Source organism: Mauremys reevesii, linkage group 4 (genome assembly GCF_016161935.1).
Source record: "Mauremys reevesii isolate NIE-2019 linkage group 4, ASM1616193v1, whole genome shotgun sequence".
Classification (NCBI taxonomy): Eukaryota; Metazoa; Chordata; order Testudines; family Geoemydidae; genus Mauremys; species Mauremys reevesii.
The window spans coordinates 15,369,538-15,393,561 of record NC_052626.1 but is presented as its reverse complement, the minus strand read 5'-3'; the positions used below and the strand labels follow the sequence as shown (position 1 = coordinate 15,393,561).

The 24,024-nt window shown below is 42.6% G+C and overlaps 1 protein-coding gene across 5 annotated transcripts in view; it reads left to right on the top strand.

Annotated features, from left to right (window-relative positions):
• Positions 1-24,024, top strand: part of PPP2R5E (protein phosphatase 2 regulatory subunit B'epsilon) — a 136,416-nt gene continuing 112,392 nt past the window's right edge. Inside the window, exons 1-2 of one of the 5 annotated variants that reach the window (XM_039535010.1) lie at positions 1-73; positions 21,993-22,108. The gene's annotated coding sequence lies outside the window, so the exon portion shown is untranslated. Of the gene's footprint in view, positions 74-2,966; positions 2,988-19,008; positions 19,494-21,992; positions 22,109-24,024 lie in introns of those variants that run through there. The other 4 variants (XM_039535011.1, XM_039535012.1, XM_039535009.1 and 1 more) reach the window with 4 other exon arrangements.

The following is a 24,024-nucleotide window of genomic DNA, read 5'->3' as shown; positions in this document are numbered from 1 at the left end:
AATGCTTATCGCATGTCGAGGAGATGAAGGCTCCTGTTTTAGCTAGAGGAATTGGGCCTAGGGAAAAACACAGGTTAGTGAATTGATTGGTTTATGTGAAATTCTGCAATTATCTTAGGAGTGAATTTCAGGTGCAGTTATAGTGAGCTCTTGTCCTTATGGAATATTGTGTAAGGTGGATCAGCCATTAGAGTCCCAGGTTCACCTACCTTTCTGGTTGATGTGAAGACAGTTAGGAAGGCAACCTTCATTGACAGGTGAGACACAGAACATGTAGCTACTGGTTCTTTACTGGCCAAAATGTTCTGATCAGAATCTTCAAGAATCTGGATGTTACTGGGTGAGTAAAGATCGAATAACCATCCAGTGCTGGGTGACAAGCTGTGACTGCCACCAGATGAACCCATAGTGAACTAAGGGAAAGGCCCATCATCTTGAGAATAATAGTCCAAAATAGTAGGAATACCTGCTGTCTCTGGAAATATATGGTTTTGCAGGGCCCAGGTCAGTGATGAGCTGCCAAAATCTTAACAACCGGCTCCCTATAAAAAGTTCTGATTTAAGGGGTGGAGGGAGCGGGGGAGGGGCCGGGGGAGACATCCTCGTGGGGTCAGGGGCCCCTGCAGGGCCTGGGCCAATTGCCCCACTTGCTTCCTCCCCTCCCCTCTGGCCAGCCCTGGAGCTTGCAGCAGCCCCCTCCACACACACCTTGCTGGGCCATTCAAAAAGTGGCAGCAGGACGACTCCAGAGCTCAGCTGAGCTGCCCAGCTGATGCCGGCGGCTGGCCATGCTGCAGCTGGGGGGAAGCGGGGGAAGGGCCGGGGGAGCCTCAGCCTCCCCAGCTGGGAATCCTGGGAGCAACAGGATGGTCCGGCCCACGGACCAGAGTTCTTGGCCTACCCCCTGGCCCTTTAACAACTGGTTCTCCACGGAGGTCTAATTTTAGCAACTGGTTCTTGAGAACCTGTGGGAACCTGCTCCAGCTCACCACTGGCCCAGGTAGAGAAATGTTTCCACTTAGCTAGTTAACATTTTCTGGTGGAGTCATAGAAGTCCAGTTTCCTCCATTCATGGCAGGACTAAGTATTATCTAGACCATCCCTGACAAGTGTTTGTCAAACCTACTTTTAAAAATCTCCAGTGATGGAGATTCCACAACCTCCCTAGACAATTTATTCCAGTGCTTAACCACCCTGACAGTTAGGAAGTTTTTCCTAATGTCCAACCTAACCATCCTTGCTGCAATTTAAGCCCATTGCTTCTTGTCCTATCCTCAGAGGTTAAGGAGAATCATTTTTCTCCCTCCTCCTTGTAACCACCTTTTATGTACTTGAAAACTGTTATGTCGCCCTTCAGTCTTCTCTTCAGATGAAACAAACCCAATTTTTCCAATCTTCCCTCACAGATCATGTTTTCTAGACCTTTAATCATTTTTCTTGCTCTCATCTGGACTTTTTCCAATTAGTCCACATCTTTCCTGAAATTTGGTGCCAGGAACTGGACACAACAGTCCAGTTGAGGTCTAATCAGCAAGGAGTAGAGTCAAAGAATTACTTCTCATGTCTTGCTTACAACATTCCTGCTAATACATCCCAGAATGATGTTTGCTTTCTGCTATTATTAAAAAAGGTTTGCACAGCTTCAGAGCAGGAATGTTATAGGCTCAATCCCCATCCAAATCCTAAACCGTGAGATGAAGCACATCCGCGTTGGGATGCCTGTGGCCTGGGCTACACTAGCTGGGGGGTTCGAACTAAGATACACAACTTCAGCTACGCTATTCATGTAGCTGACGTCAAAGTATCTTAGTTCGACTTACCTGGCTGTCCTCACTACGGCGAGTCGACCGCTGTGGCGCCCCTGTCGACTGCGCTTACTCCTCCTGTGGAGGTGAAGTATGGGTGTTGATTAGTGGATCGATTTATCACGTCCAGATGAGACAAATCAATCCACGATGCATCGAACACTACCCGCTGATCTGGCAGGTAGTATAGACGTACCTTTAGTCTGCCACTCTCCCAGGTCAAGAGATCTGGGAAAGACTGAATGCTGACAGGTAGATGGGTAGACATTTGTAGGAGACTTGGAAGCTAGAATTGCCTTGGCCATTTGGTGGTGACAACAAGGATGACTTGTGCTCTGTCCAGTCTGATCTTCCTTAGAATCTGAAGTAGTAGTGGAATGGGAGGGAAGACATAGCTTAAGTGATCTGTCCAAGGCAGTAGGAGAGCATCGCCACTGAAGTACTGTCCTTGAGCTCCCCTGGAGCAGTATATGTTGCACTTCCTGTTTTCCTCTGAGGCAAACAGGTCTCAAGCGGGGTTCCCCACTCATTGAAAATGCTGCTCACCACTGAACTGACCATCAAGAAAGAGGCACTAGCTGTGCAGTAGCTAGTAGAGGCCTTGTGTTATTAGTTACTAGGGAACCCCTTCCAGCTAATTACAGACCACATGCCCCTCCACTGGCTCAATAGCATGAAAGACATCAACGCCTGGCCCATGTGTTGGTACCTCTTCCTACAGCTGTATGGTATCCGTGTCTTTCACCGACTGGGTTTAAGCACACACCAATGCAGATTTCGAGGTGGGGTAGGGAGGAGGACAAGGAAAGACACTAAACAGGTGCCCTCTTGAGGGGGAGGGTGTGTGATGGGGTATACTAGCCCCGCACTGGAGTGGAAGGGGCTAAGGCTGCACTCTTAGCAGCGGAAGCCATGCTCCCTCGACCCTGCTGGGCATGCTCCAACTGCTGCTGCAGTATAAAAGGGAGCAGCCCAGCTCAGTCTGGGCTGACCGCTGAGGAGGAAGGACGTACTTTGCCGGCTCCAGCCAAGGAGCAGCTGGGATTCTGGACCATGGGAGCAGGAGACGCTGAGGCCCAGGCAGGCACCCAGGTGTCTGTGGATGCCCCAGGGAGATTGCAGTCATCGCCCGAGGAGCCCAGAGACTCTGAAGACCCCCTGACTTCAACTACAGGAGACATGGTAGGAAGTAGCCCAAGGAAGGACTAGCCAGTGTCCCTGCAGCAGTCGGCATGTTGCGGGCGGATTCCCTGTCGACTTAGTGGAGACAGGGCCCTGGGCTAGGACCCGGTGAAGCAGGGAGGGCATGGGCTCCCTACCCAGCTGCCCCCTTTGGGAGGCGGCCCATCAATCCCTCTATTGACTCTGGCCATGGGCAGTGCTCTAGCCTCAACTTCCAGCCACTGGATTGTGTTACACCTTTCTCAGCTAAACTGAGGAGCCCATTATTAAATATTTATTCCCCATGTAGATACTTACAGACTAATCAAGTCACCCCTTAACCTTGTATTTGCTAAGCTAAGCTTTGGGAAGAGATGGGGTCCACCCGACCAAGAAGGGGAAGAGCACCTTCGCGCACACTAATAATGAGGAGGGCCTTAACCTAGGTTCAAAGGAGGCAGGGGACAAAAGCCCACAGATAAGCATAAAACAAGGTGACCTTAACAGAGGGCTGGATGTTGTGGGGGTAGACAGAGACATTTACAATAGGGTCAAAGGAGCAACAAAAGGGAAATAAATGGGGGAATCTGCTCAGCATCTTAGATGTCTACATATAAATGCAATGACTATAGGGAATAAACAGTAAGAACTATAAGTATTAGCCCATAAGCGAAATTATAACTTAACTAGCATCACAGACACTTGGTGGGATATGGCTCATAAATGGAATATTGGTGTAGAAGGAAATGGCTTGCTCAGGAATGACAGGCAGGGTAAATCAAGAATATATGCATTTGTTCTGAGGTCCAGCAGGAGGTGGGAGGCAGCTTAGTTGAAAGTCTCTGGATAAAGATAAGAGGGCTAAAAAAAATAGGGGTGATTTCCTGATAGGGTCTACCATATAAACCATCAAATCAGGAAGGGGAGGTAGATGAGGCATTTCTTGAACAAACAACAGAAATATCCAAAACAGAAGACCTGGGAGACTTTAACCACCCAGACTTCTGTTGGAAAAGTAACACCGCAAAACACCAAATTTCCAATAAGTTCTTGGCATGTATTTTTGTTCCAGAAAGTGGAGGAAGCAACCAGGGGGACAGGCATTTTAGAGTTGATTCTGACCAACAGGGAGCAACTGGTAGCAAATCTAAAGGTGGAAGGCAATTTAGATAAAAGTGATCATGAAATGACAGATTTCATGATTCTAAGGAAAGGGGGGAAATGAGAGCAACAGAATAAGGATAATGAATTTCAGAAAAGCAGACTTTAACCAACTCAGAGAACTGGTAGGTAAGGTCCCATGGGGAAAAAAACCTCTGTTCAGGAGAGCTGGCAGTTTCTCAAGGAGACAATATTAAAGAAACAACTGCAAACTATCCTGACGACGCAAAGGAAATACAGAACAAATAGTAAGAGATCAACATGGCTCCATCAGGAGTTCTTTAATGACCTGAAAAGGAATCCTACAAAAAGTGAAAACATGGACAAATTACTAAGGAGGAGTACAAAAAAAAGCACAAAAATGTAGTTACAAAATCAGAAAGGCTAAGGCACAAAATGAGCTACACCCAGCAAGGGACATAAAATGCAGGAAAATACCTATCTTTAAAAAGGGGAACAAAGAGGATCTGGGGAATTATAGACTAGTTTTATACAGAATTCTGTAGACCAGAATTATAGACATTTAATTTTTTAAAGTTAAAAAAACCTCAGAAACTTCATAATATTTTGGAAAGGAAAGTTCCATACTTGCAGCATGTAGTTCATAATCATAATAGCTATACAGGTAAAATAAACTTCTAGGATTGAGGAATATGCAAAACTTACTTCTGTGATTCTACTGAGATGATCCTTGTCTCTTATAAATTTTAGCATTAGGCACAATCTATGACATACTAGAAGTATGGAGAGTTAACAGAAGTAAAAACTTTTCTCCCTTCTTGCTAGCAAAGCATAAGAATGCTCAAATCCTTACAACTGTGTTCACAGCTCAGACACTAAAACTACTATGGAAGATTATTCTTCCATCTCACAGCTTGCTGGATGGACAGACGCACACAAACACACATATACATGCCTCTTCCAAATCTCACTCCAGTACTGCCATAGGTAGCTTTTGAAGTTCAGTTTATCCAACCCATGTATAAAATACGGCACATGAATTTTTGGCCTGTCCAGACTCAGCAGCATAGCATAGGAAACAGGTTTGGATAGATGACCTCTGGAGAGCATGGAACCAAGTGTTTGGGAAAGGAAGATATGGAAAAAGCCCCTCCCCCTCTGATTTTTTTTTTTTTTTTGCACCTGCAACTTCTAGTGTGTTCAGCATCTTGCAGGATTAAGTCCTATCTCAGCAAATGAGGCTTCCCAGTGGGAAGTGGCAGTAAAACGAGTTCCTTGAGGGAGACTAGGACCATTCACAGTTAGTTAATCCCGCTTCAGGGTGGTTGCACGTTTGTGTGTCAGATGATCTCTTGAGGTCCCTTGCAGCTCCTACAGTTCCATGATTCTGTGTAGAAATTAAAATGATTGGCTTTTTTAGAAAGTTTTAAAAATTGTCTGTGTATGCACTTGTACTTATTTAGTGGTCCACCAACCACTTTAGTGTGACGTTAAGCATTTTCTTCAGTAAAAAAAATGTCTCCACAGTAAATTGACATATCCTTTTATTCACTGAGTGTTTTAATTATCGAGGAAAGAAGTTCCTCCTGGCCCTTATGGCAGACACATTCTCTGTAGCGTGGCTGCTACAAACCTAATAACTCTGTATAGATTCATGAAATATTTTTAAATTTCTAAATATGTTAATACAAGTCACACTTGGAGTACGTGAGTGAGAAAATGCAGATGAAGGTACACAGAAGCAAGAAGACTGTGCTTGTTGCTATTGTAAGCTATGTACAAAGAAGCAGAGGTAAGAAGACAGGTTCATGTTTCATTTTATTGAAGCTTGACAAAACCATGGAAACCCTCCGCCCCAGGTCAGTTTGGGTCAACAGGAGTTTAACTATGTTTTATTTCATGCGTTAAAGCCAATGACAACCCTTGAAAAATATTCCTCTTAGAAACAATGGACTGGTCCTGAAAAGCTGTGATGGCCTATGACACCCATTAAAGGCAGTCTGGAGAGAGATTCTGCTGTAGATATTAGTGGCAGTGAGGAAAACCTAAAGTTCCTACATATGAAAACATATGTGGGTTCTCTATTTTTTTTTAAAACGTAACTCCTGAAACAAGCAAAACATTGAGTACTTCTGCTATTTCCAAAAACTGATAAACAAATGCCTCAGTCCTGCCAAGTTACAAGGGCGATAGCGGCAGAGAAAATACTTATTTTGGGACACAGTTGTGGGAGAATATCTGTAGATAATCAGAGACCTCAACGTGTAGGACTCTGACATAGTTTGGAGAACTTCTGCGCTTACAATTTCCTGTAAGCTTGCTGCTGTGTAAAACTGTCCCTGAATTTTGTTCTGAAATAAAATATTTCTGGTGATATTTTTGTGGTGGGCGCACCAGCCTTTGAAAGGTTGTCATGGGTAAAATCTGTGAGCTTCACCCACCAGCACATCACCATTACACCCCATTCACCCAGACAGCTGTGCCCAAGGGGGATTCATCTGTCGGGGTGGGTGGTGGTGTTCCTCAGCACTCTGTAGAATTCCTCTCTTCCACTACCACACACCAACTTTGAACCTTGCTTATGTTCAATGCCTGGTGAAGTAGATTTTTTCAGTCCTCCTCTAGTAGCAAAGGGGCCTTCTTAGAAGTAAAAGGGATTGGGGAAGATTGGCATAAAGACTGAAGACCCCACAATGACACACAAGCACCCTTTATTCACCTGAGATACTGAAACAATTACAAGTTCTTCTACAGCAAATTTGGAACATTATAATATTCTAATTTAGTAAACATTTTTATTTAACCTAAGTGACATATCTAATTAGTGGACCTTTCCTTTAAACTGGTGACTGTGAAAAGAAAAAAAACCTCCCCAAAACTAACTATAACTAGATTTGGGGTTTACCCATAACTGACAATTACACAACTTATTTTTTTCTTCGTTTAGCTTTCTCTAGGTATGTGCTATAGACTAGGACACAGCACCAGAAGATGGAATCTATGAGTATATTAACACTGCCAAATGGTTATGAATACATGCCCTAAGAATTCTCCCTTTCACTTCTTCCTTTCATCTTTATTTTACAATTGTTATTTCATTCCTCTTTCTTTAAATGTTTGGGTTTGGCACCTTCTAGGGACGGAAACAAACAATAACAGCTGATAACACTAAGCCGCTGCAACCTGTAAATTCCTACTTACTGTGAGCTCTACACATAGCAACATAGTCTGTATTAGTAACCTAGAACTGTGCACAACAAACCCAACCTTACAGCTAACTCAGTGTCATTTTGCTACATATTTTAATGTGCTTTAATACCATGTCCCATATAAAGATTAAGTTTATATCATTCTGAATTCCTACATTTTACTGTATTGGATGCGTAGACACAGATTTCAGTAATCTCATCATGTATTTAACAGGGGGTTTTGTGGAACACCACTAGATGCCAATATTCTTGGTAAAATGGTAACTATTCAAGGATTTAGGCACCTGATCCTGCCATCCTTACACAGACAAATAGTCCTACTGTGTTCAGTGACAGAAGAACTACTCCTATGAGCAAGGTCCCATAATTGTCCTTTTTTCCTTACACAGGTCACAAATGTTGCAAAAAATAGGCTTCATTACATATTAGAGCATAGAAGCATTTTGTGTTTACACGTGTCCATCTACTATGGAATGAAATACGTGTAGAACTGTTTTATTCAAATTTTTATTTCTATTTACACATATTTCAATAGACGGCGGCTGCTCTAATTTAGGCCATGGCTCACATTGGCCCCTGGGCAGCCCCAGGATTAAAGGAGATGGAGAGGGGTCATAACACCACCTTTGCCCCCTACCTTTCAGAAGGGCTGAATTTAGGTTAGGCACATTTGAAAGTTGAGTCCTAAATGTGTAATTTCTGAATACAAAATCAACAGCTTGAGCCTTCCTTCAGATCGTGACAGGGCTGCGTGCACAGCCAGTTGCCAATATTCCAAGTACCACAGCAGTGAATGCCACCATTCAGAGAGCAGAACACTGTTCTTCAGTTATAAAACAATCATACAAAATTCAAAGTCCAGAATACTTCTCTGAGTGTTTGATCAACCTTTCCTATTCGCTATAAGCTTTAGAAATTCGACTCCAAATACAGCTAACTGAAAACATCAAGAAATGTGGAGTGTTTGCTGCACAAATGGAGTGATTTGGACAGTGTCCATTTACTGCTTCTCCCATGGGTTGGCAAAACCAATAATACTCAGCAACTGACATGTTCAAAGCACTACAAACATCAGCTACTGAATTCTAACAGCAGTCCTATGAGGTAAACTCGTACTGTTACCTTGTGTTAGATGGGAAACTAAGCAGAGAGGTGAAGCGATTTTCTCAAGGTCACACAATAAATCAGTGGTGAATGAGGATTAGAAATTAAGAGTGAAATCTGGCCCCCCCTGAAGTCAATAGGACTTCTGCTACTGGGGCCCAGGTTTTACCCAAAGCCTTCTTAACTCTAAACCCTCTCGTCATTTCTCCAGCCATGTTGCTATTCCTAAATTATTATATAAAATACATGCAACTTTTAAAAGTTTAACATGATTACGTGGTTTGGCAACATTGCCCAGTGTGGAACCACATGATGCATCTAATCCAAAGTGGCAGCAATCCACCATCATATGAAAATACTAACATAAAGAAGGGATTTTTCTTTAAAAGAGTGAGAAAGAAGGGAGAACAGTTTCTTAAGTGGATGTTAGTTTTCTTCACTTGCCTGTTGCCAGTCCAGCTCCATGGATTTATTTTACCAGCCTCTTCTAAGAGAGCACTTCAAGACCATTAGTATTCCAGAAAGTTTCAAACCTTCCCAATCAATGAAAAATAGCAACTTCTAAAGTAAGGCCATGTCTACATTGCATACAGCTGCTGCAGTTTGTTCATCGCTTGTGCGCATGCATATCTGGCTCCTTGTGTCAGTGGGGCATGTACTCACCAGGAGAGCTGGTACTGATGCAGAGTGCAGTGCACAATGGTTAGGTATGCAACTCGTCATCATCCAGCGCTCTGTCTTTTGGGATGTTTTGGCAATACATGATGAGGCTGAAATGAGTTGTGCAGCATTGACTGGGAGCATGGAGTCAACTTCCCAGTTTGCAACTGTCTCCTTCCCATAATGTCATCCATGTCCCATAATTTTCACACCTTTTTTTCCAAAATCCCAAACCTGCATGACTCTCCTTACTGTGCATCATCTATGACAGAAGCAGGGAGCCTGCACAGCTCTGCACTATTGGCATAAGTGTTGCAAGCACAAGATGCGTGATCCTGGAGTATGTGCAGAGGAATGGGGACCATGATGATTCCTTGGAGGACAGCTTGCTGAGGGATATAGTGAAAACCAATTCAAAGTTGTTGGTGGAATTCACTAAGCAGCTGCAGATGGTGAGGTGTCATTTCTGGGCCCAAGAATAAAGCACTGACTGGTGGAATCAAATCATCATGCAGGTTTGAAATGAAGTGCAGTGACTGTAGAACTTTTGGATGCACAAGGTCACATTCCTGGATCTGTGTGCCAACCTCACCACAGACCTCCAGCTCAGGGACACCAAAATTAAAGGTGCACTGACAAATAAGTGGTAATAGCACTGTGGAAATCTGCAATGCCAAAGAATCCATTTGGACTCTGGAAATCCATCGCAGGGGCCATTATCATACAAGTGTGCCGGGCCATTAATCGCCTCCTGATATGCAGGATTGTGACTCTTGGCAATGGGCAGGACATAGTGGATGGAGTTTCAGCCATGGGTGTTCCTGAACTGCGGGGAGAGTGATAGATGGCATGTGTGTCCATATTTTGGCATCAGACCACTTGCCACAGACCACATCAACATAAAAGGCTCCTTTTCTGTGGTTATGCAAGCGCTGGTGGCTCACCAGGGATGCTTCATCGACATCAGTGTAGACAGGTCAGAGAAAGTACATGACATTCACATCTTTAAGAACACAGGACTGTTCAGAAAACTGCGAGCAGGGACTCTCTTTCCCGACTGGCATATTACCATTGGCAATGTTGAAAGGCCAGTACTGACACCGGGGGACCAGGTCTACCCCTTGCTCATGAAGTTGTACACTGGCCACCTCAACAGCACCAAGGGAGCACTTCAACTACCGGCTCAGCGGGTGCAGAATGACAGTTGAATGTGCCTTTGGGCATTTGAAGGCACACTGGCATTTTTTACTCACAAGACTGGAATTTTGTTTGTGAATGATCTTGTGTTGTGTGACACCGTGTAGTAACAGGTAAATGGTCACTTTCAGAACCGTTGAGCACCAGCCAGCATATGGTGTGAAATGACAAAGATTAATTATGTTTCAAATAATAGAATTTTATTCTGTAACAAAATCAGTGCAAACCCCGATCCCCCCCCCCATTTAAAAATGAATGCATTAAAATGTAATAAATAAGGAGAATAGAACTTATGAAGGGGAAAGAACATTCATGTCCATTTCAGCTATATATATATATATATATATACACACACACACACACCACTGTAAACCAGGCCTAAGTGAATAATAATCATTTATAAACTCAATTTCTTACTTCTACTTTGCAACTCTATAAAACTGTGCATCTGAGACTCTCAAGGTGCCTTTCAAACACTAAGGCCCAGGTTCTCTAAGGTATTTAGGCTCCTAACTTCCATCAATTTCAATGGACATTATGCATCTAAGTACCTCTGAGTATCTGGGGCTAACTAATTAGCTCACACAACATCTTTGTTTGCAGGGAAATATTAGCCTTGTTTTATAGATCGCTTAAGCAACGTGCCTGAAGTGGCACAGAAACTCTGTGGCAGAGCCAGGAACAGATACCAGCTCCCCTGTGTCCTTGGCCTATGCTTTAGTCACAAGTTTATTTTTCTTTTCAACTTGCAGGAGGCATCTGACCTGGCCTAAAACTGAGAGAAACTACATGATGTTATCTTTCTCTAGTGTTCTCTTACACTGTCCCAGAATAATGGGAATTGATTAGCTCATGTATCTACTGAAAACTGATGGAAATATGTAACTGCACCGGTAGAGGCTTGCCACACCTCAAGCAAAAGAGTAAAAAAGTTAATGCAACTGAAAATTGAGACTTTCTATAAAGATGTTAACACTCAAGTTATTTTGGAATGTGCTAGAATTCTACTAGGACCATTACAGAAGCATTCCTGTAATCCTATGTTTGAAGCATAATTGTCAACCTGAAATATAGTGGAATTTATTGTAAGCAACCACCCAAAGGAACATAGATCAAGTACCCAGCTGAGGTGGTCTTCAATTAAAGATTAAACACTATGGCACTGCAAACTTTGGGGAAATGTTAGAAAGCTGGGCTGTTCACTGGAGATTGTCCTTAGCACAGGTTACAGTGAATTAATAGGTACTGAATAGTTCTTAGTGTAGTCTTTCTAAACTACCTAGTAGGAGTTAACTTTAAATCAACATAAGAATGGCCATACTGGGTCAGACCAAAGGTCCATCCAACCCAGTATCCTGTCTACCGACAGTGACCAATGCCAGGTGTCCTAGAGGGAGTGAACCTAACAGGTAACGATCAAGTGATCTCGCTCCTGCCATCCATCTTCACCCTCTGACAAACAGAGGCTAGGGACACCATTCCTCATCCATCTTGGCTAATAGCCATTAGTGGACTTAACCTCCATGAATTTATCCAGTTCTCTTTTAAATCCTGGTATAGTCCTAGCCTTCACAACCTCCTCAGGCAAGGAGTTCCACAGGTTGACTGTGCGCTGTGTGAAGAACTTCCTTTTGTTTTAAACCTGCTGCCCATTAATTTAATTTGGCAGTCCTTAGTTCTTATATTATGGGAACAAGTAAATAACTTTTCCTTATTCACTTTCTCCACACCACTCATGATTTTATATACCTCTATCATGTCCCCCCTTAGTCTCCTCTTTTCCAAGCTGAAAAGTCCTAGCCTCTTTAATCTCTCCTCATATGGGACCTGATCCAAACCCCTAATTATTTTAGTTGCCCTTCTCTGAATCTTTTCTAATGCCAGCATATCTTTTTGGAGATGAGGAGACCACATCTGTACACAGTAATATTCACCATCTTATTCTCTATCCTTTTTAAAATGATTCCTAACATCCTGTTTGCTTTTTTGACTGCCGCTGCACACTGCGTGGACATCTTCAGAGAACTATCCACGATGACTCCAAGATCTCTTTCCTGATTAGTTGTAGCTAAATTAGCCCTCATCATTTTGTATGTATAGTTGGGGTTATTTTTTCCAATGTGCATTACTTTACATTTATCCACATTAAATTTCATTTGCCATTTTGTTGCCCAATCACTTAGTTTTGTGAGATCTTTTTGAAGTTCTTCACAGTCTGCTTTGGTCTTAACTATCCTGAGCAGTTTAGTATCATCTGCAAACTTTGCCACCTCACTGTTTACCCCTTTCTCCAGATCATTTATGAATAAGTTGAATAGGATTGGTCCTAGGACTGACCCTTGGGGAACACCACTAGTTACCCATCTCCATTCTGAAAATTTACCATTTATTCCTACCCTTTGTTCCCTGTCTTTTAACCAGTTCTCAATCCATGAAAGGATCTTTCCTCTTATTCCATGACAACTTAATTTACGTAAGAGCCTTTGGTGAGGGACTTGGGAAAGGCTTTCTGGAAATCTAAGTACACTATGTCCACTGGATCCCCCTTGTCCACATGTTTGTTGACCCCTTCAAAGAACTCTAATAGATTAGTAAGACATGATTTCCCTTTACAGAAACCATGTTGACTTTTGCCCAACAATTTATGTCTGAGCTGTAAGCACTCCATAAGGGCTTTTAAGCCATCATTTATTATGCGTAGTTCCTTTTTTATTCTTCAGAGGAGAGTAAATAAATTAAAAGGAATGTTCTGGCTATAAACAACACCGTTGGTAGTGTGGCTGATCCTCAGCAGACACTTTGTAGAGAGAGACTCCACTGGGATATTTGCATAACTCTCTAAACACCCTAAAAACAGCAGCCTAAAAGGCTGACCACAATTTAAAAATATAACACCTGCCTGAAACAGGAATCTTTAGGGCAATCAGATATAATAGTGATGAGCACAGTATAAAAGCCTAGATTGACTGGAGAAGGGTTGTAATCGGTTTGCTATGACAAGTCATGTGCAAATGTAGGACAACTAGTGTAACAAGTATACACACCCCCCAAATGGCCAAACGGTTGACAACTTCTCAGCAACTACCACAGCATCACATTTAAACACTTCCAATATAACCACCACTGATTTCAATTTCTCTTCATGAACTTACCTTGCTACATCATGTGCTCACCATGCAAATCTAGGAGAGCTGTGATTTTAGTGAGATTTTCCACTAGACACTGAAATTCCCTTAATCAGACATTTAGTTTAATAATTCTATAATAGGACCCTCATCCTCTCCAGTACCCCAAATCCTAGGCTCTCTTTAATTTAGGGATTACTTTAATCCAAGCATTATTAATGTGAAACTATTACTAAAACCATCTGCTTTTTGAATTAATGTATTGTTTTGACCCTTAGAAATGCTGGCATTCAAATTAGATCTAAATTTTAAGAGACAATGGGCTTGATTCAGGTGACTTGTAGTCAGTGCTGCAGCTGCAGTTCTGTTGGTGAAAATGGTATAACAAGTTATACCATCTTGATGCTCTAGTAGTTTTTACAACAGAAATGCAGAACTGTAAACAGGAGCTCTTTCCTTTGAGTAAGACAAGGAGCCAAAGGAATACCGACACCTTGCAGACACACACCCATGTACCTGTTATGTCTCTACAGCAGGTTGCAGAGGTATAGAATCATAGAACCATAGGGAAGGCACCGCAAGAGTCATCTAGTCTAAACCCATGCCAAGATGCAGGATTTGTTGTGTCTAAACCATCCAAGACAGATGGCTATCCAGCCTCTTTTTGAAAATCTCCAGTGAAGGAGCTTCCACGACCTCCTGAGGTGGTCTATTCTATTGTCCTACTGTTCTTCCAGTTAGGAAGTTTTTCCTGAGATTTAATCTAATCTGCTATGCTGTAGTTGGAACCCATTGCCTCTTGTCCTGCCCTCTGTGGCAAGAGAGAACAACCTTTCTCCATCTTTTTTATGGCAGCCTTTCAAGTATTTGAAGACCACTATCATGTTTCCCCTTAATCTTCTCTTTTCCAATCTAAACATACCCAGTTCCTTCAGCCTTTCCTCATATGACTCGCATTCCATCCCTTTGATCATCTTAGTCACTCACCTCTGGATCCTTTCCAGTTTCTCTACATCCTTTCTATACATTGATGACCAAAACTGGACACAGTACTCCAGTTGAGGCCTAACCAGCACTGAGTAGAGTGGTACTATCACCTCCTGTGACTTGCCTGCTATGCCTCTGTTAATACAACCTATAATTGCATTTGCTTTTTTTGCAAGAGCATCACATTGCTGACTCATGTTGAGGTTGTGATCCACCACAACTCCCACATCTTTCTCAGCAGTGCTGCTGCCAAGCCAGTTATCCCCCATTCTGTATTTGTGCATTTGTTTTTTCTTCCCTGTGTGTCTGTCAAATTTCATTTTGTTGTCTAGAACTCAGTTCTCCAATTTATCAAGATCCCTTTGAATTTTAGGTCTATCCTCCAAAAGTGTTTGCAACTCCCTCCCCCTTCGTGTCATCTGCAAATTTGATGAGTATGCTCTCTATTCCTACATCCAGGTCATTAATAAAGATGTTAAATAAGACTGGATCCAAAACAGATCCCTGTGGAACTCCATTTGAGACCTCCTTCCAATCTGACATGATTCCACTAATAGCTACTTTTTGTTTGCAATTGTTTAACCGATTGTATATCCATATATCCACTAAATGGTAGTTCCGCCAAGCCTGCATTTTTTCAGCTTACTTAGCAGAATGTCATGTGGGACTATGTCAAAAGCCTTGCTAAAGTCTAGGTATATTATGTCCACTGCATTCCCCCATCCACCAAACCAGTTACCTTGTCAAAGAAGGAAATCAGCTGGTTTGGCATGATTTGTTCTTAGTAAATCCATGCTGGCTGCTAGTGATTACCCCTTCATCTTCCAGGTATTCGCAAATTGAATGTTTTATACCTTGCTCTAGTAGTTTACTAGGTATCGAGGTTCGGCTGACTGCTCTATAGTTCCCCGGCTCCTCCGCTATTCCCTTTTTAAAGACGGGCACTACACCTTAGTCCTTCTCCATCTTCTGGGACCTCTTCTGTCATCCATGAGTTTGAAAATATGATTGCTAGTGGCTCTGAGATTTCTTCAGTTAATTCCTTCAGCACCCTGGGGTGAACAGCATCAGGCCCTCTTGACTTGAATTCACTCAAATTTATCAGAAGATCTCTGACAATTTACTTATCTTGAATGGCATCCCTTCCCCTTTATTGTCTATGGTGACTTCACTAGTCATCCAGCCACGTTATTTTTTGTGAGAAGACTGAAGCAAAGCAGACCCCGAGGAGATCTGCCTTCCTATCATCTTCTGTTACCAGCTCACCTTGTGTGGATCCACTGCTCAATGGACCATCCGATCTTTCTTTTTTGTCTAAAGGCTTGGCTACACTTGACAGTTACAGCGCTGTAACTTACTCCCCGTCCACACTGGCAAGGCACATACAGCGCTGTATCTCCCTGGCTACAGCGCTGCATGTACTCCACCTCGACAAGAGGAATAAAGAGAACAGCACTGCTGTTGCAGCGCTGGGATGCCAGTGTAAACAGTGATTAATCTTACTACGCTGTAACTGACCTCTGGAACCTTCCCATAATGCTCTTAAGTAAAGATAACACTCTTTGTTTTGTTGTGAACTCGGGGCTCCCGGAGCTGCTTATCTAAAAAACAAACACAGCTACTGTTTGCAGTGAATAAGCAGAGGCAGGGGGATCCCTTTGGAATGTCCACAGCTAGTGTTTGCTTGAGGAGAGAAGCAGCATGGCGGGCGGGGGGGGGGGGGGGTCCGTTTCGGAGCAGCTGCTTATCTGGTCTGTGAGGAAAAAAACAAAGAAGGCTATTTGCATTTAGTGAATGAGAGGGGTGGGGGAAGGGGTTGGAACTTGCAAGGCAGGGAGCTGACTCCAAAAATCCACTCCCTCTGTCTCACCCACGCTCCCTGTCTCACTCCACCCCACCTCCCTCTTTTGAAAAGCACGTTGCAGCCACTTGAACGCTGGGATAGCTGCCCATAATGCACCACTCCCAACACCGCTGCAAATGTGGCCACACTGCAGCACTGGTAGCTGTCAGTGTGGCCATTCTGCAACGCTTTCCCTACACGGCTGTACGAAGACAGCTTTAACTCCCAGTGCTGTACAGCTCCAAGTGTAGCCAAACTCTGACATATTTGTAGAACCTCTTTTTGTTTCTAACATTTCTTGTCAACTGTAACTCAAGAATTGTAATCCCCGAACTGCTGTTGGGGAAATCTGGAGAATACCACAAGGAGTTGCCTACGAAAAGAGGTGCAAAAGGTACGTAGGAAAATGCTGAAATAAATGTGCACAGGAAAAATGCTCCTCTGAAAAAGGTGTGTCACTCCTATGACACAGCTACAGGAAAATTCCTCAAAGTCTGTCCTACTGCAATGCTCATGTACTACCTTCCATGTGACCCTTGCTGAGCGAAGTCCCTCCATGCTAGCTTTGCATTTCAGAATGGAGCAAGCCATTTTCACCAACTTTACACAGGTACCTTGATGATACAGATTTTTGCTAGCCCAGCCTCTTTAGGCTCAGTCACCCCCTTTCCTTTCAGTTTACAGAGCAGGCAAACATAACTGCAACTGCCTTGCACGCTCTCACATCTGGGAATAAACTTCCTAAAGTCCTGAGATAAAGAAGAAAGAAAGGTAGAGCTCTTCAAGCTGGGTCTTCTTTCCTCCTCTCAGAAATCTGATGAATGGGACACAAACTCATCTTGGTTCTTAAACTGACTAGATACTGGTCTTTGGAAAAGCAAGCAGATCTAACAAATTTCTTGTCATAGCAGGGAGACGGGAGGTTGGCTTTTTCTCGCCACTGCTATTTCAAGTGATGATAGAATTTGGCTGATATCACTTCAAACAGGAGCAGAGCCTGGATCTGGACATCAGAAGGGTTAGTGGCAGTGTGAATAACAGGTGGAGAGGACGAAAAGGAGGAAATTGAAGAAAGTGTGAGCAGGGTTATTCAGGGCTAAAAGTTAATAGAAAGTGGAGTAAGCTAAGAATGGCTTGGGGACAAGAGAGACCAGGATCAGACAAGACTCAGAAACATGACTACAATAAACAGTTATTTAATCAGGACAATGGAACATTCAATGATCTGGTTCATTCAGTAACCACATGTATTTAACTGACAGAAGGACACAGCTTCATGGAATACATTGAGCATTGTTTCTGCAGGCAGACAGACCAATCTACATTGATGGAGCCCCAATTTTAGGGGATGAATGGGCAAAGGAAACAACCACTCTGGCCAGAGAAAAACAAAATGGGTTTGAGGTTGGACAATAACATTGTTTCTCTCTTGCTAGAAGACTTGGTGAGTTGCTGCCAAGGCTCAGGAGGCTGGAGCCTCTACTTCATCTCACTTCAATAAAATGTCATCCACAATATTGTCTTGGAATTTTTGGTTTACAGTGAATTTCCTCGAGATCTTTTGCTCCTCCCCTTAATTTAGCTAATTCTTATCTGCAAATCCTATTTTTAATTAATTCTTGCATTATTTCTCTCTCAATATGTTCCTTTTGATCCTCTGTCTTAGTCTAGTATCAGCTACCAATACAGCTGTCAATGCAAACTTTCACCAAGGCAGCTGGATTTCCTTATAACCACCCTTGCTGTGTGTCAGATATAGTAACTCTTTAAATCAAAGCATGGAGACTTGATAAAGCTGACAGTTATGCACTAAGAGCATTCCCCCTAGTATTGACTACAATCCCCAAAATGTTGTTCCAACATGAACCAGATATGGTATAAAACCTGGGATAAACTCTCTTCTTTGGTTATTACAGTAATCAGGATTTTACTCTGAATGTGGTTGTTGGATTTCCCCTTGTGTGGCTTTTTAAAGTTGACATTACTACATTTTTACTTCCCTATGTGCCTGAAAGACAGGTTACCAGCAATTAGGTGGCTAATGGCCCAGTTGTGCATTACATATATAATATATAACACCATGAAAAATCATTTGTGTGTAACGGGGATGCTGCAAAATGTAAGGGGATACTTTGTGAGCGTTCTTGGATCTGCCGGGGACTAAGTCTACCCTGTCACAGACACACAGTATATTACATCAGGATACCATCTTCAGGGCTGGCTTCTTCACGTGTAAGGAGAAACAGGAACATGTGGGGCGCATGCTCTGAATTTGCAAGAAAAGTTGGGAACAAAGAAAGTAGGATGTTGCAAGCTTGGGAGATCCAGATAAAATGGTGAGTAATTCATTACTAGTCTAAGGGAACATGTCTTTCAGACATGGTAAAAATATGAGAATATGCTTGTTGGTGTAATGGCTGCTGGTTGTTGGTTTTTAAGATGAGGAAAAAGGCAGCTAGGCCCTTTGAGACGCTTCAGACAGGAAACGAGGCCACTAATCTCAAGAGAATGGTTTTGTCTGAGGATGGTAACAACAAAAGACTGCGTACACCCTTGGTAAATGATGCATTGATTTCAGAGCTGAAAGAGAGAGACTTTATATGAAAGAAATCAACGAAATGAGATCTCACCTTGTTTCATTTGCAACAGACACACAATCACAGTGATAAAGTAAGGGAGAATGTAACATGTGACACATGGGGCAGCAATCTTTTCCCATACTGCTTTTCACCCACTGAGCGAAACCATTTGGGTGGTGTCCTTTACACAGGAGAAGGGATGGAATGTTTGAAGTGGAGGATCAGGGGCAGTTGGGGAATGACAGTTGGAGAGGAGCGGGCCAGACGAAAGAGCAGCATACCCCTAAGAGGACAGAGAAAACAGGCAGGCAGGGAACGTAACAGGAAGTGGTAACTTGAGAGAGAAGAAGCGTGGCAGGGGCAGGAAAGCAAATTAGAAATAAAAAAGGGATTAGGTAAAAGAAGAAACCAACTGAACCAGAGGGAAAGTGAGAGCAGAGAAAGTGTTAGTGAAAGACAGACATCTACCCAAAAAAGGGAGCTAGTGTCTGCCTATTGCACTGCATTGACTGTAGGAATAGACTTCTAAGGACCCATAGACAGAGGGATCTATAAACAGAGAAATTAGGGATTGGGTCCCATGCTGTTAGCCCTGGCTCTAACTTTCAAATTCCCATACCATCTTCAGAGCTGGGATCACATTTTTTGAGAGCATTGCTGAAGTTACCACCTGGTTCTCCATTCTCTCACTGTTGGCTCAGGTATGGGAGCTCTATACAGAACCCAAACAAGCATAAGACTCACCTTTAAAGTGTGGCAACATGCAAACTATAAATTATGGTTCTACAATTATAAATATTAAAGCAAAAGTTGGATGTGCCATTCGCCAAAACAAATGTAACAACAAAGTCAGAAGCAAAAGTCATCCTGATTGTAAGCAGATTAAATACAATGATCTTGCACCAGGACTGAATTTGGTTCAAGAGGACTTATGCTAAAGTAACACTCCTCAACTCTGGTGCACTTAATTTATTTTAGAGTAGTTTAGTTATTTTGAAGCACTATTTCACTGATTGTTCACTTTTGACAATTTCTGTGGCCTGATTCGTCTGTTCAGATGGCATGACTTGTTCCTGCAAAACATTTTCTGGTCTTTTTCCTGTTGGGAGGAATAATTAGTTGTCTGGGGACATAAGGTCTTTCTAGTTCCAATATTAGTAAGCAGGAAAACGTCTGAACAATTCCGATGGCACCAATGAGAATCTTCCCCTCAATGTATAGATGCTTAATAGCAGTGGTTCTCAACCTTTCCAGATTATTGTACCCCTTTAAGGCGTTGCATTTATGTTGTGCACCCCAAGTTTCATCTCATAAAATTTACTTGCTTACAAAATCAGACAAAAATACAAGAGTGTCACAGTCTAAGTTCCCTCTAAGCTGTGTGGCCGTGCAACTGCCTATTAAGCCCCAGCGCTGACCTGCTACGGTGCCAGCCTGCCCCAAACTTGCTGCAGCCAGCTGGGGAGAGGATCCCCTCCCTCAGTCTGGCCCAGCCCCACTGGAGCTGCTGAGGCCAGCCAGGGAGAGGCGCCTCTCCCCTGACCCCAAACTGCTGTGGTGAGAGAGGGCTGGGGGGAGTCCTCTCTCCCCACTGCAGCCCCGGGGCAGCCTGCACCCCAAGCCCCTCATCCCCAGCCCAGAGCCCACCCCGCCACACCCCAACCCTCTGCTCAGCCCTGTACCCCGTCCTGCATTCCAAACCCCTCATCCCCAGCCCCACCCCAGAGCCCACACCCCAGAGCCCACACCCCAACCCTCTGCCTCAGCCCTCAGCCACCTCCCACACCCTGAACCTCTCCTCCCAAGCCTCACCCCAGAGCCTGCCCCTCCCAGACCGAGCTCTCATCCCCCCACACCCCAACCCTCTGCCCTCTCCCACACTCCAAACCCCTCAGCCCCACCCCCACCCCATGAATTTTGTTATGTGCACCACCTCCATATTGGTGCACATAACAAAATTCATTCCGCACATGCATGTAAAAAATTAGAGGGAACACTGGTCACAGCACACTATTATTGAAAAACTGCTTACTTTCTCATTTTGTCTGTATGAAATTTTAGTTTGTACTGACTTAGCTTGTGCTTTTTATGTAGCCCGTTGTAAAACCAGGCAAATATCTAGATGAATTGATGTACTCCATTGAATACCTCTGTGTATCCCCAAGGGTAACGTACCCCTGGTTGAGAACCACTGCTTTATAGAGCATTATATAACTCTCAGTATGCACACACAGACCAGATGAAGTAGCCAAATAAAACTGTTTACTACCAAACAGAGCAAGACTTCCACAATGTTATCCATTCAGTGACCTTGTCTTTGATAAAAGTTTTTAGGTAAAGTTTACAGAGGGTTCTTCCCTTGTGCCAATCCGAGAAGGCAGCACTGGGCAGCGTGGCTTCTCTTTTCACATATTTAATTCATAGTCTGTATCACAGACAGGTCCATGAACCCTAGATAGTGGATATTTAGTTACACTTTGGAACTCCTAGGCAGACCAAATCTGGGAATAATTGTTGCAGAGTAGGCTTTGCCCACCAGTATTGTTTTGGCACTACAGATGTTGAGCTGGAGAGACCATTCTCCACAGAGCATTAGTGCCTTTTAATGCCTATTAAAAATAAAACAAGCTACCTTTGAAAATTTCTTTTAAAATCTGTTTTAAAGGCTCATAGATGAACTTTCCTGAAAAAAAAAATTTAATTGGGCTCATATTGTGCAGCACGAATTGAGCAGTGCAGTTGTAGAGAACACCTCTCTCTATCATGACGATCTGGGATGTTTGAGATGACAGTCCTTCACCTTGTTCACTTAGGATAGGGATATATCAGTGGAGGAGTGCTACAGTCCAATAGAGTGCTTTTTCTGCCCCTAAACCTTTAGGGCACATTGAAAGGTTCATATATGAATACAGGCTTTTCCTTGAAGATGTTGGGGGTTCTCAGCTTTACTTGGTGCTGCTTGTTTGGTAGCTTTTATTCTTGCTAACTATACATTTGTGAATTTTTAGGATTTTCTATATTGCTGCCTAGACGCCAGAATATGTAATTTCTTGGAAATACAGATTTCACAAAATGTAAATCAAGCATTAAATGAAAAAAAAAAAAGTTGCTGTATCCCTTTCACATGACAACAGCTTTTCATGAGGGTGCAGACAAATCTCCCTGCACATTTGAGGACAAGATTCGTATTTCTCTTAAAGGAATACAAGAACTCATGGGACATGACCAGGAAAGAAAAGAAAAAACAAACAAACAATCTGCAAGAAAAGGAAAGAAGAGTTGTGGAAAATTTGCTGGCCAGAAGATAAAAAAAAAAGTAAGTCTCGTTTATACATTGTTAGGTCTCCTGATTTTGAGATGTTCATCACCACATCAGACTGATAAATATTACAACAAACAGTATAAACATGCCAGTAGCAGTCAAAATGGAAATAGCAAGTCCTTGTAGAGCAATTTTTTAGTTATATGGAATACATAATTTAAATATGATTTATTCATTTTCTAATGAATAAATCAACGACTTAGATATTGGCATAGAAAGTACGCTTATTAAGTTTGCAGATGATACCAAACTGGGAGGGATTGCAACTGCTTTGGAGGACTGGTTCATAATTCAAAATGATCTGGACAAATTGGAGAAATGGTCTGAGGTAAACAGGATGAAGTTTAACAAAGACAAATGCAAAATGCTCCACTTAGGAAGGAAAAATCAGTTTCACGCATACAAAATGGGAAGAGACTGTCTAGGAAGGAGTACGGCAGAAAGGGATCTCAGGGTTATAGTGGACCACAAGCTAAATATGAGTCAACAGTGTGATGTTGTTGCAAAAAAAAAAAAAAAACCACGTGATTCTGAGATGCATTAACAGGTGTGTTGTGAGCAAGACACAAGTAGTCATTCTTCCGCTCTACTCTGTGCTGGTTAGGCCTCAACTGGAGTACTGTGTCCAGTTCTGGGCACCGCATTTCAAGAAAGATGTGGAGAAATTGGAGAGGGGCCGGAGAAGAGCAACAAGAATGATTAAAGATCTTGAGAATACGACCTATGAAGGAAGGCTGAAAGAATTGGGTTTGTTTAGTTTGGAAAAAAGAGAAGACTGAGAGGGGACATGATAGCAGTTTTCAGGTATCTAAAAGGGTATCATAAGGAGGAGGGAGAAAACTTGTTCACCTTAGCCTCTTAGGATAGAACAAGAAGCAATGGGCTTAAACTGCAGCAAGGGAGGTTTAGATTGGACATTAGGAAAAAGTTCCTAACTGTCAGGGTGGTTAAACACTGGAATAAATTGCCTAGGGAGGTTGTGGAATCTCCATCTCTGGAGATATTTAAGAGTAGGTTAGATAAATGTCTGTCAGGGATGGCCTAGACAGTATTTGGTCCTGCCATGAGGGCAGGGGACTGGACTCGATGACCTCTCGAGGTCCCTTCCAGTCCTAGAATCTATGAATAATATAAATATTATTAGGTTACATAAACTTAACTTCTATAAAATAGCAAGAGAGGAAGGTCATGAGACTATCTGCAGAGATGTGGTTTGCAGTAGCCCTTCTATCACTAGGAACTTATTTTAATAACAACAACCTCTTATATACTGCCTTTCATCTGTAGATATCAAAGTGCTTTACACAAAGGAGGTAAATATTATCCCCATTTAACTGATGAGAAAATTAAAGCATAGACAGGTTCACTAACTTGCCTGTGGTCCCCAGCAGGCTAGTGGCCAAGATCTCCTGAGCATCACTCCAGTGATTTATACATGATCTAAATAGCATGGAGGACACTGAATTTGGATAATGTAGAGAATTTTAATTAATAGACATGGAGGGACATAACTATGTGAAACTCTCTGTTAACTGAAATAGTGAAGTCCTTCCCTCTATTAGACACTTGCACTGGTGTAACAAAAACTGATCTAGTTACACTGGTGCAAACGCCTAGAACAGATTCACTTAAACCAATTTAGCTTAATACCATACATTACTACAGTAAGGTAAATTGGTTAAAGTGGATTTAAAGTGATTTAAGTGTATCTGCATTAGGGGTTTGCTCCTCTGTAACTAAATGTTTTATAGTTCCATCAATACAAGTTTTCTAATGTAGTTAAGATCTAAGTCTCTATTGTAATTTTTTTTTTTAAATACAAGTTTTCTGGGGACATGATAAACTAGGTAGTTTACTACCTTTTTGTCCCATTACAGGAAATGACAGTTGCTTGGTTGTCCACCTGTATA